Source organism: Amblyraja radiata, chromosome 3 (genome assembly GCF_010909765.2).
Source record: "Amblyraja radiata isolate CabotCenter1 chromosome 3, sAmbRad1.1.pri, whole genome shotgun sequence".
Classification (NCBI taxonomy): domain Eukaryota; kingdom Metazoa; phylum Chordata; class Chondrichthyes; order Rajiformes; family Rajidae; genus Amblyraja; species Amblyraja radiata.
The window spans coordinates 22162044-22177664 of record NC_045958.1 but is presented as its reverse complement, the minus strand read 5'-3'; the positions used below and the strand labels follow the sequence as shown (position 1 = coordinate 22177664).

Sequence of the window (15621 nt, the reverse complement as noted above, 5' to 3'; positions counted from 1 at the left end):
GCCAACATGCCCACACCGGCCAACATGTCCCAGCCACAATAGTCCCTGCCTCAACTGCCTCTTCTGGCAGCTCGTTCCATGCACCCACCAGCCTTTGTGTGAAAAAGTTATTTCTCAGATTCCTATTAAATCTTTCCCCCTTCAACTTAAACCTATGTCCACTGGTCCTCAATTACCCTACTCTGTGCATCTACCCAATCTATTCCTCTCATGATTTTATATACCCCTCATATAAGATAAGATCACCCCTCATCCTCCTGCGCTCCAAGGAACAGTCACAGCCTCCTCAACCTCTCCCTATAGCTCAGGCCCTCAAGTCCTGGCAAGGGCAGCACGGTGGTGCAGCGGTAGAGTTGCTGCCTTCCAGCGGCAGTAGACTGGGGTTCGATCCTGACTACAGGTGCTGTCTGCACGGAGTATGTACATTGTCCCCGTGACCGCATGGTTTTTCTCCGAGATCTTTGGTTTCCTCCCACATTCCAAAGATGTAGAAGTTTGTAGAAGGCTTGGTATAAGTGTAAATTGTCCCTAGTGTTTTTAGGATAGTGTTAATGTTTGGCGATCGCTGGTGGGCTGAAAGGCCACTATGTATCTCTAAACTAAACTAAACATCCTCGTAAATCCCCCCTGTACCCTTTCCAGTTTGACAACATCTTTCCTATAACATGGTGCCCAGAACTGAACACAATACTTTAAATCTCAATTGTCTGATTTACCAAGGCCTGAATAACCTGCGCTGAATGTGTCAGCCTGGTTGCCAGCCTTGATGAATCCTGGATTTTTTTTTTATGAAGCTGGCTAATAGTGGGTTTAGGAAGCTAGTGACATGGACCTGCTGGTACTTAGTGGTTCTCTTTTAGAAAACTGAATCGTGAAATGGATCAGCCCATAGGAGGTCTTAGTCTTCAGTGTACATAGGAAGCTCCAACCATAATATAATATGCAGATAATGTGGGGTTTATGACTTTGATCACATAATCAATAAGGCTGTTCATAAGTTAGAGCATTCGGCCCAACAAGTCTATTCCGCCATTCAATCGTGGCTGATCTATCTTTCCCTCTGAACCCCATTCTCCTGCCTTCGCCCCATAACCCCTGACACCTGTACTAATCAAGAATCTACCAGGCAGGTAGTTATGTAGAAGAGCAAAATGTCTATCTCTTTCCATTAGTTCCAATAGAATACAAATTAGATAAATTCTACAGTGAATAGGTGATAAAATCTGGCAGATTAATATTTACATGGTAAATTTGGGCAAAATGTAATCAATACTCTAAAATAATTGGTTACAATTAGAAAATTATACCCAATATCTGAATCAAACCAAAAATGCTTCTCCTCCAAAGGCCCGGAATGATAGCAGCTGTAATGATAAAACAAATAACTTGCTTCAGATTTGTGAATTATCTATGATTCCCACATTCCATCACTTGTAATCGATTAAAAATAAAACTAATGCATGCTTGAAGAGGAAATGTAAAAGCTGAAGGCACCATATTGCTGTTGCATTATTAGGAATGTCAGAGAAAATATTTTTTAATCTATTACCTATTTGTAATTTTTCTAGGTAATGTATTTTTGAAGCTTAAATTATGTGATTTTCTGCTGTAACAGGGAAATTGACATTTGATGCCATCAATCCCCAACACTTGGTGCCCCATAGTCAAATCATTCTTCCTGGTTCACAACAATATACTGTTACTCCCACGCCCATTTTACATAGAAACTGCTCCAATTACACTTCCTCACAGAGAATGGCCCTTCAATAAAAGCAGAGCATGCTGGAAACACTGAGTGGGGAGAGAAATTGTGTTAATTTTTACGGTTGAAAACCCTTCATCGATTGAAAACGTTAACCTTTTCATCCCATAAAGGTTGCCTGACCTGAGTGTTTCCATATTTTCTGTTTTTATTTCCGATTTCCAGCATCTGCAGTATTTCATTTCCCTTCTACTCCAACCTTTCCATATGGTACGTGAATTCTCTTTAGTTCTTGCCCCCTTTGCTTGAAAATGACACAACCTCACACTGTTCAATGGTGAGCCTGACTGTAGAAGCTTTGTTCATGAAACTAACTGACATGTGACGTGAGGTCTGAGAAGGGTCTCGACCCGAAACATCATCCTTTCCTTCTCTCCAGGGATGCTGCCTGTCCCCTTAGTTACTCCAGCATTTTGTGTCTGTCTTCGACACATGACAGCTTTTGGATACTTGCATTTGTGCATCTGGCCTTGCCTGATGTCACTGTGTGAACATCTCATGAACAGCACTAAGTGCCATTGGTGTCATTGTTGTTTTGACAGGAAATTTTGCATCAAAGCGTTTCAGTCCAGCGATTCTTCAAATGGATTTTAACTCAGCTTTGTGCTTTAATTCCGCAATATAGTCATGTGGGAGCCCATCACACTAAATGATTTACCTCCAGTGTGTATCATCTATACACAGGAGCTCAGATTCAGCTTCAGTTTATTGATTCAAATGGAATCTGATCCCATTCAGTAGTATTGGATCCGCTCATTGCCATAGTATCTGACCCACAGTCATTGGTTTGATTAGGAATTGATGCTGATGAGGACAGAATTTGTTCCATTACTGCAATTATTTATGTTCCTCATCACTTCAAACAAACAACTCAAAGTTTTTATTGTGGTATAACTCTAATGATAATCAAAGACTGGTGTATTTAAGTTTGGAACTGTTCCATATTCAGCACGAAAACCCAATAACAATGGAAGTTGGTTACCAATTGTGGAATACTTTGGTTACCATGTGGAGCTGTGAAAATACAATATCTGATGGTACAGCCCTAAACATTGTGATCCTGACAGCCATTGACTGGACTCTTTACCATCCTGCAATAATCTAACTTTCTCCACTTCTCAGGATGGGTTCCGACCTAGATATCCTCTCCACCAGATTGGAAGCAGCAAATCAGAAATACCTTTTAATGGATTGTCCAGTACATTTCATGCAAATGACAGCGTTGTGCCTTTTAGCCTACACATGGCAAGTCTCTGTTCTATAGCCTTTGGTGGCTCTGATCTTCCCATCTCATGGAGTGGCTCAACAATTCTTTCTATTAGGGGTATAATTAATTACAGAACATACTACTGCATGTTGAACTGCTTTTGCCACCAAACTGTTCACTCTATTAACCTATGTCCAAACTCCAGCAAACCCTAGAGTGTCATCCAAGGTTTGCAATGTCTTCTGTTCGTCAGCAAACTCTTATATTAGTAGGTACACAAAAATGCTGGAGAAACTCAGCGGGTGCAGCAGCATCTATGGAGCGAAGGAAATAGGTGACGTTTCGGGCCGAAACCCTTCTTCAGACATATTAGTAACTTTGTTGCTGTATCCAAATGGCTTCTTTAACTTGAAAAGGGAGGATGTCCTATCCTTAGATCCACAGGTCCCGATCCCACCATTGAAACCATTACATATTTATCCACCACATTCCTTTCTGTCCACCAACATAATACTCTGTTCATTTAATCTGATATCATGTAAGACTGGAGAAAGGAGACTGATGGATAGGAAACCGTGGTATTTCTGACACTCATTAATTAATATGATTGCAAATCATTTTTACATTTAAAATGATCTATGTGAATGAATTCCCCATTCCCTTTGGTATTCGAACACTATGAGTGAAGACCAAGCTTGACTCCTGCGAAATTGAGGCTGAGTAGAAAATAATCGAAGCAAGCTATATTGGCATAACAGTCCTACTTTCGTCATCAATTCTTGTTTCCATGTTAACATTGGAATGGCCAATATGGACTTGCCTTGCTCTTAATTGTAGCCACCAAACAGCAGTGATGATGTAGAGCCACCACAAGACTGAGAATGGAACTACACCAGTGTTATGAATGCCATTTCTGTGGGAAGGGCCAGTTTGACATCTAAATCCCTCCAGAGGGCCACTCACACGATTGCCTCCTGAGAGTGCCTTGTCATTGTCACCACGTTTTGTAAGTGGACTCCTTGTGGAGTCTAGAGGTGGGACACTAACCATCCTGCCATTCCCCAGGGGAAATCTGGGAACTAACCCTGCTGCATTTTAGAATGCCAGGGACTCAACAACTCCATTTGTCTCTCTGCGAGTTGGTAATTGCCTATCAGGATGTTACAGCTCTTATGAAGTAATGAAGACTTCAAATGTTTTTTAGCATTTTTTATTATTTTGAGTCATCGAGTCATACAGTGTGGAAATAGGCCCTACGGCCCAACTTGCCCACACCAGCCAACATGTCCCATCTACACTAATCCCACCTGCCTGTGTTTGGCTCATTTCCCTCTAAACCTGTCCTATCCATGTACCTGTCTAAATATTTCTTAAACATTGTGATAGTAACTGCCTCAACTACCTCCTCCAACAGCTCATTCCATACACCCACCACCCTTTGTACAAAAAAAGTTACCACCCTTTGTGTAAAAAAAGTTATCCCTCATGTACCCATTAAATCGGTCCCCCCTCACCTTAAACATATGTCCTCTGGTTCTCGATTCCCCTACTCTGGGTAAAGGGGTGCATGTATCCTATCTATTAGTCTCATGATCTTGTACACCTCCATAAGATCACCCCTCATCCTCTTGCTCCAAGGGATAAAGTCCTGGCCTGCTCAACCTCTCCCTATAGCTCAGGCCCTCGAGTCCTGGTAAATTTGTTTAATATTTTAATTTTAATAGTCATAGAGTTTCACAGCACGGCAATATCTGATGGTACAGCCCAACTTACTCATAGACCCCATCCACACTAGTTCTGAATGCTCACTTTTGGTTCATATCCCTCTAATCCGTTCCTATTCATGAACCTGCCTAAATGTTTTTCGATATTTATGTCTTTTTAATAGTTTGATTATTTTTTAATATTTTTCAAAGTATTATTCAGTATTTGTGAATGGCAAATATATTCACAGACATTCAGTGGCTTTGACAGCCACTAAGCCAGAGCACGTGGCTTACACCATACTTTTGTTACGACTGTTGAAGTATTCCAACGGGTGTCAGGGATTATGGAGAGGATGCAGGAGAATGAGGTTAGGAGGGAGAGAAAGGTCACCCATGATTGAATGGCGGAATAGATATAATGGGCCGAATGACCTAATTCTGCTCCTATCACATCACCTTATAGAAACATAGAAAATATGTGCAGGAGTTGGCCATTCGGCCCTTCGAGCCAGCACCGCCATTCAACATGATCATGGCTGGTCATCCAATATCAGTATCCCGTTCCTGCTTTCTCCCCATATCTCTTGATTCCTTTAGCCCTTGTAATTAGCTCGTTCTAAGCTTCCCCCAGTCTAGTTCCAGTCAATGAAATACTGAGTCAAGCACTTGCACATCTAAACTTTATTTTGGAAAAACACAATAACAGTTCCCACTACTATACCTAACCAGTAGTGAGAAGTAGAAGGTCTTCGATCCTTGTATCTGCTTGGCCAAGCTCTAGCCTCATGCAAGCAGAGACACTACAGAAGGTCACGCAGTCTTAAGCGTTCTCCCAGAAGATCGACACAGGACCTCGTGGGAGCGACCTTTTACAGGTCCCCGAACCTTGAGGGGCTGAACCACATGGGGGTGGTCTCTATACAGTCCAATAACAGATATCGATTAACACAGTACATGATAGACATTTCCATAACCTAATAATACAGTGACTAATACAATGTATCTGACTAAGTTTCTAGAAGCAAGTTAACAGAGATGTATTATGCAACATGTGCCTGGATATTCAAGAAACCCAGACAAGGCTCAACACTTAACCCAATCAACATCTAGCAAAGTAAAGCTTTGCAACAATATTTACAATGTGTATGTCTGGTTTGCATTCGCCCAAGCCATTCCATGCAATTTACACCTAATTGTCCGAATCTGCAGATGTTCCATTCTCTTCCTGCAACTCCTTTCTAGGCTCTAGACAAGCTGGCACCATTCTGCAGCTTGTCCCATTTCTGCAGAAGGCACATTTAAATTAACCAAATGGCCTAGCAGCCCAGAAGCCTTTACTCAATTTTAGTGTCCTTGCATCTCCAATTTGGCCAGAATTAACAGCCGAAGAGCTATTTCTAACCCTTATGACCTTACGGGACCAAACCTCAGTCAAAATAAAAGTTTTTTCAAAGGAGAGCCAGAAGTGGAGTTGCTCTTTCTGCTCTGACATGGTTCACATGCTGCCCCACCCACTGCAGGTAGCTGGCAGGCAGGGTCGCCCGAGCCTCTATGGATCAGGAATAAATCGGCAGGGCTCAGACTGCAGTCCAAGCCAGATCTCCTTTCCAAATGTTATTGAAAGCAAATGCAACAAATAACTATGTTGAGACAAGCACTACGAATAATACAACATAACATATGAGACACCACAAAATATTATAATATGCTGCACAACAGTGTAGTTATATTATTTTTGCACAACAGCTTCACCGTCATGTAGATAAATGAGAATGCTGGAAGCCTGAAAGAGAAACTAAAATGCTGGAAATACTCAAAACAGGTCAGATCACATCTGTGTGGAATAGAAACAGAGTTACACATGTCAGGTCAAAGATCTTTCTCAGAACTGGGAAGGAGACAAAATAACTTTGTTAAGTTGCAGGGAGGATGGGAGAGGAGAGATGTCTCTAATAGGGTAAACATTGATGGACTGGGCTTGTTTTCCCTGGAGAGAAGGAAGCTAAGGGATGATCTGCTGAAGGTAATGAACATTGTGAGCCATGGAGAGAGTAGATAGGACATAGATATTGGGTGACAGGAAGATGCTTGAAAGGGGATCTAAAAGTTGGGTTTTTCAAACTAAGAGTGGTTGCTGACTGGAATGCACTGCCAGAGGAAGTATTGGAATCAGATCCAATTTCTGCACTTAGAGGAATCTAATCATGTACTTCAATCGGCAAGGCATAAAAGGATACCAACCTAATGCAGGTAAATTGGAACAAAAAGTCAGCATCGATGTGGTGGACCGAAGGGCCTGTTTTGATCAGTACAGCGCTATGACTACAATGCTTTGTTGCTCAATGTACAGAGATATATTTAGTTTAGTTTTGAGATACAGTGCGGAAACAGCCCCCTTGGCCCATCTAGTCTGCACCGACCAATGATCTCTGCACATTAACATTACCCTACATACACTAGGGACAATTTTACATTCATACATTTATACCAAGCCAATTAACCTATAAACCTGTACTTCTTTGGAGTGTGGGTGGAAACTGAAGATCTCGGAGAAACCCACGCAGGTCACGGGGGAAGGTACAAACTCTGTGCAGACAAGCACCCATAGTCAGGATAGAACCCGTGTTTCTGGTGCTGTAAGGAGTAGCTGTACAGCCGCGTTAGAAGAAATTTGAGATGGGGCCTGGGAATGATGTCCAAGTGACATCCAAGTAAAATGGATGAAGGGGAGCCAGTGGATGTAGTGTATCTAGACTTTCAGAAAGTCTTTGATAAGGTCCCGCACGGGAGACTGGTGACTAAAATTAGAGCACATGGTATTGGGGGTAGGGTGTGGACATGGATAGAAAATTGGTTGGCAGACAGGAAGCAAAGAGTAGGAGTGAACGGGTCCTTTTCAGAATGGCGGGCAGTGGCGAGTGGAGTGCCGCAAGGCTCGATGTTGGGGCCGCAACTGTTTACCATATATATTAATGATTTGGAAGAGGGAATTAGGAGCAACACTAGCAAGTTTGCGGATGACATAAAGCTGGCTGGCAGTGTGAATTGTGAAGAGGATGTTAGGAGGTTGCAGGGTGACCTGGACAGGTTGAGTGAGTGGGCAGATGCGTGGCAGATGCAGTATAATATAGATAAATGTGAGGTTATCCACTTTGGCGGCAAAAACAAGGGGGCAGATTATTATCTCAATGGGGTTAGGTTAGGCAAGGGGGAGGTGCAGCGAGACCTGGGTGTCCTTGTACACCAGTCACTGAAAGTTGGCTTACAGGTACAGCAGGCAGTGAAGAAAGCTAATGGAATGTTGGTCTTCATAACAAGAGGATTTCAGTATAGGAGTAGAGAGGTTCTTCTGCAGTTGTATATGGCTCTGGTGAGACCACATCTGGAGTGTTGTGTACAGTTTTGGTCTCCTAATTTGAGGAAGGACATCCTTGTGATTGAGGCAATGCAGCATAGGTTTACCAGATTGATCCCTGGGATGGCGGAACTGTCATATGAGGAAAGATTAAAAAGACTGGGCTTGTATTCACTGGAGTTTAAAAGGATGAGGGGGATCTTATAGAAACATCTAAAATTATAAAAGGACTGGACAAGCTAGATGCAGGAAAAATGTTCCCAAAGTTGAGTGAGTCCAGAACCAGGGGCCACAGTCTTAGAATAAAGGGGAGGTAATTTAAGACTGAGGTGAGAAAAAATGTTTTCACCCAGAGAGTTGTGAATTTATGGAATTCCCTGCCACAGAGGGCAGTGGAGGCCAAGTCACTGGATGGATTTAAGAGAGAGTTAGATAGAGCTCTAGGGGCTTGTGGATTCAAGGGATATGGGGAGAAGCCAGGCATAGGTTATTGATAGGGGACGATCAGCCATGATCACAATGAATGGCGGTGCTGGCTCAAAGTGCCGAATGACCTCTTCCTGCACCTATTTTCTATGTTTCTATGTGACCTCATGATTCCTCGTACCCACAGGAAGCAAATCAACAGATAACAAGGAATGAGTCCAGTATATTTGATTGATTTTGCAGAAAATTTGACAGAGAAGATTTCTGAACTTTTCAACAACCTACCCCTTGCTCTGGTAAACATGTATTGTTGACTTGAAAAATCTGTGGGTAACCATAACACAGATGATGTATGAAGAAAGCAGAAAAATAAACTGTCTTGTGATGGTGTTCAAAAGGGAACTGCAGATGCTGGAATATCGAAGGTACACAAAATTGCTGGGGAAACTCAGCGGGTGCAGCAGCATCTATGGAGCGAAGGAAATAGGCGACGTTTCGGGCCGAAACCCTTCTTCAGACTGATGGGGGGTGGGGAAAGAAAGAAGGAAAAAGGGAGGAGGAGGAGGAGCCCGAGGGCGGGCGGATGGGAGGGTGGGAGGAGACAGCTAGAGGGTGAAGGAAGGGGAGGAGACAGCACAGGCTAGCCAAATTGGGGGAATTCAATGTTGATGCCATAAGGACGCAAGGACCCCAGACGGAATATGAGGTGCTGTTCCCCCAATTTCCGCTGTTGCTCACTCTGGCAATGGAGGAGACCCAGGACAGAGAGGTCGGATTGGGAATGGGAGGGGGAGTTGAAGTGCTGAGCCACCGGGAGGTCAGGTAGGTTATTGCGGACTGAGCGGAGGTGTTCGGCGAAACGGTCGCCCAACCTACGCTTGGTCTCACCGATGTAAATCAGCTGACATCTAGAGCAGCGGATGCAGTAGATGAGGTTGGAGGAGATACAGGTGAACCTTTGTCGCACCTGGAACGACTGCTTGGGACCTTGAATGGAGTCGAGGGGGGAGGTGAAGGGACAGGTGTTGCATTTCTTGCGGTTGCAACGGAAAGTGCCCGGGGAGGGGGTGGTGCGGGAGGGAAGGGAAGAATTGACGAGGGAGTTGCGGAGGGAGCGGTCTTTGCGGAAGGCAGACATAGGGGGAGATGGGAAGATGTGGCGAGTGGTGGGGTCACGTTGGAGGTGGCGGAAATGGCGGAGGATTATATGTTGTATTTGCCGGCTGGTGGGGTGAAAGGTGAGGACTAGGGGGACTCTGCCCTTGTTGCGTGTGCGGGGATGGGGAGAGAGAGCAGTGTTACGGGGTATGGATGAGACCCTGGTGTGAGCCTCATCTATGGTGGCGGAGGGGAATCCCCGTTCCCTGAAGAACGAGGACATTTCCGATGCCCTGGTATGAAATGTCTCATCCTGGGAACAGATGCGGCGTAGGCGGAGGAATTGGGAGTAGGGGATGGAGTCTTTACAGGGGGCAGGGTGGGAAGACGTGTAGTCCAGATAGCCATGTGAGTCAGTGGGTTTGTAATGTATGGTGTTGTCTTTGTATTAATGAATCATTTCACAGATGATTCAGCTTACAGTTGGCTCTACAATTTTCCTCGTGAAGTTCTGTGCTTCCTCATGGCATGCTGGATTAGGACATGTAGTCCATTATAACTGTGCAAGCTGCCAATCTCCTTGATGCCCTGGGTTAAATCCATTCTTGCTTAAACAATAATGCATCTGTGTTTGATAGCAGCGGAATAAATATTATCATGTTAGTTCCATTGATACTGGCTGAGATTCCAGCGGTCTGTAGGTAGCTTAATGGCCAGCTTCACTTACTTCTAATAGATCAATAACTGCATTAAGAATGATGATAAATGAGGCTTTTAGGCCAGATTCGGTCTCCATGGAAATGGCTGCTGCTGAGGCAGGATGTTACTAAGCTGCACTTTGTGCCTTTGGAGCTGGAATTCAGAAACTGAGTGGCTTTTAAATAATGCATTGATTGTACAAAAAATTAAAATATTAATGTTCTATACTTAGATGCACTTAAAGTCCACTGGTAGTTTCTGAGTTCCTCGCATTTTATGTGATATTCAAATTGTGGCAACATCCTTCCTGTCGTAAAATGAAATTTCAAAGTCCAAAGGCCTCTCATGACAGCGACTAGATTTGTTGCCAAAGTACCCTTGTGCATAGTTGTAAGATGATATGGTTTAGTTTATGAAACATTGCAGACTGGCTAATATTTAGTTCTGGAGCAGAAAGCCATGGACCCAAAATGTTAGTTCCGTTTCTCCCTCCATATGTTCCTGATCTTCCGAGTATTTTGATTATTTGCTGTTTTTGGGGAAAAAGCAGGAATGGGGTATTGATTTTGGATGATCAGCCATGATCATATTGAATGACAGTGCTGGCTCGAAGGGCTGAATAGCCTACTCCTGCACCTATTTTCTATGTTTCTATGTTTTATTGAAATCTCCGGCATCCTTTATATTTACTTTCATTGAAGCAGTTTATTCACTGTACCTCAGTACATGTGACAGTAATAATAAGCTAAATAAGCACTATCTTTGACTGTTGGTTGGAGCTGCTTTAGTTCAGTATATGCTTTGTACTTATTGTTACAGTGGAGACTATTAGACTTTTGCTGGGGTTTCCCTCCAGATGCCCCCATGAGCAAATGTAGCAGAGGTGATGGGATAGACCATTTTTGGTTCTTCCAATACAATGGTGGTTTAAAATGCTTCACCTCTTGTGAAATGGTGGTGGGCAAATGTTTGTTCCACTCTAGATTTGAAAAGTCCACAAGAATCCAAAACATAAACAGCATGATGCACAAAGATTTGAACATGTTAGAACTGTCAATTCCAACATCGCACACAAAGTGTGTGGTTGACTTTGTTGTTGTCACCACCCAGAGTGATGGAGAAAGAAGAATGTTGTGGGGAAGATTGAAGGCTGCCTTTGGATTTGATCACTTGGGAATGGTGAGGAAGATTGGAGAGGGGCTGGAGTGGAGGGGTAGGGGAGAGAAGAGCAAGGGTGATTGGGCGGGGGGAAGGTGTTGGACATGATCATGTGAGGTGTGTGGTAGCGGGGGGGAGATTAGCATCGATTTGGTAGGTGAAAGAATGCCATGATCGGACAGAAGAAAGCAGGCTTCAGGGAATTGAGGAGATTGAAGGCCTCAGGGGAAGATTGAGGGATTGGAGAGGAGATGATACGAAGGGGGAGAAGAGATGATTGTTGAGGTAGAGGCAAGTAAAGATATGGCAGGGAGAGAGGTGGGCTGGTGTTGGATAATTACAGAAGGGTAATGGATATTATGAGAAGGGCACTGCTGGATTCCCTGGCAGTGGTTCGGGAGATAGGCCCAGGTGCTGCTAGCAACCTTCCAGGGAAGACCAGCTCCTGGCATTGAATGACCTTGAATCTTTCTTCAAGTTTAATAATCAAGCAAAGTTTCTTTTTTAGTGAGCCCAATGAGATGCCCATCATTTTAAACACCGTTTTAAGCCTGATTCTTCAGTATGCACAGTGTAGGTGACACTTGCCCCGTGTATTTATGCCTGATCACAAGACTTTTTAGGGTAGTTACATTACAAGTTCTCATTATCAGAATAGTGACCCCTACAGTGGATCCACTCCCTGCATTAACTCACAGGCCTTTCTACAATTGTCCTGTTTGGGTTAATGTTTACCTCTGGTGATCTCTAACTTAATCTTAGCTTTGTCCAGTGTCGTATTCACTCGTGGGAATGTAGGATGACTCGGATTTATTGATCAGGGAAGCAACATTATCAACAGCACACATCTCTGGCAAATGGCTGGGTCTGGTGCGATTCTCATTCAGTAGATACTTTTTTTTAATCAAATACTTTCTAGATGTGTGATGTTTCTTTTTCTCCGGCCCATTAAAATCCCTGAGGAAACACATTAAAAATCAAGAATCAAAGCTGAGCTTCTGTGTCAGAATAGATTATTACTGCACCACTTAATAAATGCGCCCACTGAAATGTTGGCACAGACTGAAGGAAGCTCTTTGTGTCCCATTTGTTAACCTTGAGCACTAATTTATCTTCTAAAACTAGCTACGTTTGTGCTGTCTGATGAATACTGATGTGCATTTTGCAAGCTACAAGTCTCTTTAATTGAATTTGCTTTATTTCGTTCATGGAATTCAGATTTTAAATCTTGCCATTTTACAAATTGCTTTTCCAATTTAATATTACTGAAATCAACAATACTGGATGCTATGCAGGTTCAAACAGAGTGTTTCAAGAAGTTTTAATTATCTTCAGTCAATTCATAGGATTACTTCTTGCTTCTTGTCTAACAGAAAATCTAATTACAAGCCATAGTTAAGAAAAGAGAATTGCATTATTGATTAGTATTCCAAAACATGTGTCTGAAGAGGTTCCTGACCCGAAACGTCGCTTATCCATGTTCTCCAGAGATGCTGCCTGGCCCACTGAGTTACTCCAGCACTTTTGGTAAATCAGTTCTGCAGTTCCCTGTGGCTCTCTTGTATTGTTGATTATTAGGAACATTGTATATACATATATGTATATTTTAGATAGAACAAAACACAGCACCACAGGCATAGACACCTCTGCCTATCCTTAGCCCTCTGCCTATCCTTAGCCCCACGTCCCCCTCCCTTTTCATCTGTGCTTGAATTGCCTCATATTGTGTTTTGAATTAAATTCTGTCTTTAATTTGTGTACTAGTCATGTCTCTACTATTTATTTCATTCCGCTTACATGTTTTTCCTCTACTTGCTAAATTTTTGTAAGGTGTCCTTGAGACTCTTGAAAGGCGCCCATAAATAAAATTTATTATTATTATTATTATTATAGTCCCCTTGGCTCACAATGTTTGTGCTGACTATGACGCCAACTTAAACTGCAAACTGATACTTAATTCTCTGCCACTTCATGTCTTAATGTATCTTAAACATTGCTATTGTTGTTGCTTCCACCATTGCACTGCGGCGTATTCCAGGTGTCTACCACTCTCAATGTAAGAAAAAAAACTGTCTCATTCACCTTCTTTCAACTTTCCCTCACTCATCATAAAGCTATGACCTCCAGTATTTGACCTTTCAGCTCTGGTGAAAGACTGAGTATCCAGCCTATCTATGTCTCCCATAATTTTATATACGATCAGGTCTCCTCTCAATATCTGATGTCCCAGAGAATGCAATCCACGTTTGTCCATGCTCTGCTTATAGCTCATACCCACTAATCCAGGCAACATCCTGGTAAACCTGTTCAAGAAGGAACTGCAGATGCTGGAAGATCGAAGGTACACAAAATTGCTGGAGAAACTCAGCGGGAAAACCTATTTATCCTTCCTGTAATGTAATGACCAGAATTGTACACAATGCTCCAAATGCAACCTCATAAACGTCCCTTCTTTTATCTTGAACACCCTGCCTGATGAAGGTGAGGATGTCTTATGCCTTCTTTACCACCCTGTTCACTTGAGTTGCTAGCTTCAGAGAGCTATGGACTTGTACTCCAAAATCTTTGTGTAAATCAGTGCTCCTAAGGGTTCTGCCATTTGCTGTATACTTTTGTCTAACATTTGAACTCCAAAAGTGCAACACACCATACAATGTTTGGATGAACCTCTGTCTGCAGTTTCTCCAGCCATATCACCAATTGGTTACATTTTGCTGATAACCTTCCTCACTGCAATTTCTTGTGTTGTCTGCAAACATACTAATCATTCCATCTACATTTTCATCCAAATCATTTGTATATATCAGAAACAACAGTTTACTCCTTGTAGAATATCACTGGCCATGATCCTCCAGTCAAAATAACCCCCTCCACTATCAGCCTCTGTCTTCTATGGCCAAGCTAATTTAGAATCCAGAGTACCGTCTCCATGGTTCCCATGTGCTTTAATCTTCTTGATCATCAATGAGAGAGTTTGTAAAAACTTTTACTAAAGTCCCTGTATAGCAACGTCTACTGCCATACCCACATCTAGCATCTTCAACACCTCCTTAGTAAACTCAATCAAGTTTGTAAGACATGACCTCCCCTGCACAAAGCCACACTGACTATCCCTAAAAGGATCATTTTAGTCCAGTTGTTTTATTTCAGATGTGAGTAAATCCTATCCCTGACAATCTCTCCAATAATCTCCCTTCCATTGATTTAAGGCTATCAATTCTATTTAATAATTCTCTGAGATGTAGGTGGCACTGGCAAGATCGAGTCATAGAGTGATACAGTGTGGAAACAGGATCTTCGGCCCAACTTGCCCACACTAGTCAACATGTCCCAGCTACACAAGTCCCACCTGCCTGCACTTGGTCCATATCCCTACAAACCTGTCCTATCCATGTACCTATCTAACTGTTTCTTAAACATTGGGATAGTCCCAACCTCAACTCCCTCCGCTGGCAGCTTGTTCCATACACCCACCACCCTTTGCGTGAAAAAGTTACCTCTCAGATTCCTATTAAATCTTTTCCCCTTCACCTTGAACCTATGTCCTCTTGTCCTCGATTCCCCTACTCTGGGCAAGAGATTCTGTGCATTACCCAATCTATTCCTCTCATGATTTTATGCACCTCTATAAGATCATCCCGTATCCTCCTGTGCTCCAAGGAATTGAGACCCAGTCTACTCAACCTCTCCCTATAGCTCAGACCCTCTAGCCCTGGCAAGATCAGCATTTATTGTCCATTCCTCATTGGCCTTCACAAGTTGGTAGTGAGCTACCTTCTTGAACCATTGCAGCCTTCAGGGGAGGGTATTCATACAATAGTGTTGGGGAGGAGGTTCCAGAATTTAGATCCAGCAACAATGAAGGAATAGCCATATATATCCAAGGGGAACATGGTTGGGTGGTATTCTCATGCACTTGCGGCCCATGTTATTCTGGATAGCAGAGTTTTGGGTTTAAGAGGTACTGACGGAGTAATATGGGTGAGTTAAGGGCCTGTCCCACGAGCATGCGACCTGCATGCGGCAAGCGCGACCAAACCGGAAGCGGGGGCCGCGCGGAGGTCAAGTGATCCCCGTACAGGGCCGGTCCCACCAGCATGTTGCCGCGCGGAATTTTTGAACACGGTCAGTTTTTCGGAGCCCCGCGCGATGTCGGGACCAGCTCCGCACAACTCCATACGGCTCCGGCGATCGAAGTGGGACCGGCCCC

At 43.3% G+C, this 15621-nt stretch overlaps 1 protein-coding gene across 3 annotated transcripts in view; it reads left to right on the top strand.

The window, feature by feature from the left end:
- Positions 1 to 15621, top strand: part of trim36 (tripartite motif containing 36) — a 99626-nt gene that overhangs the window by 66004 nt on the left and 18001 nt on the right. The gene's annotated exons all lie outside the window — the stretch shown is intronic.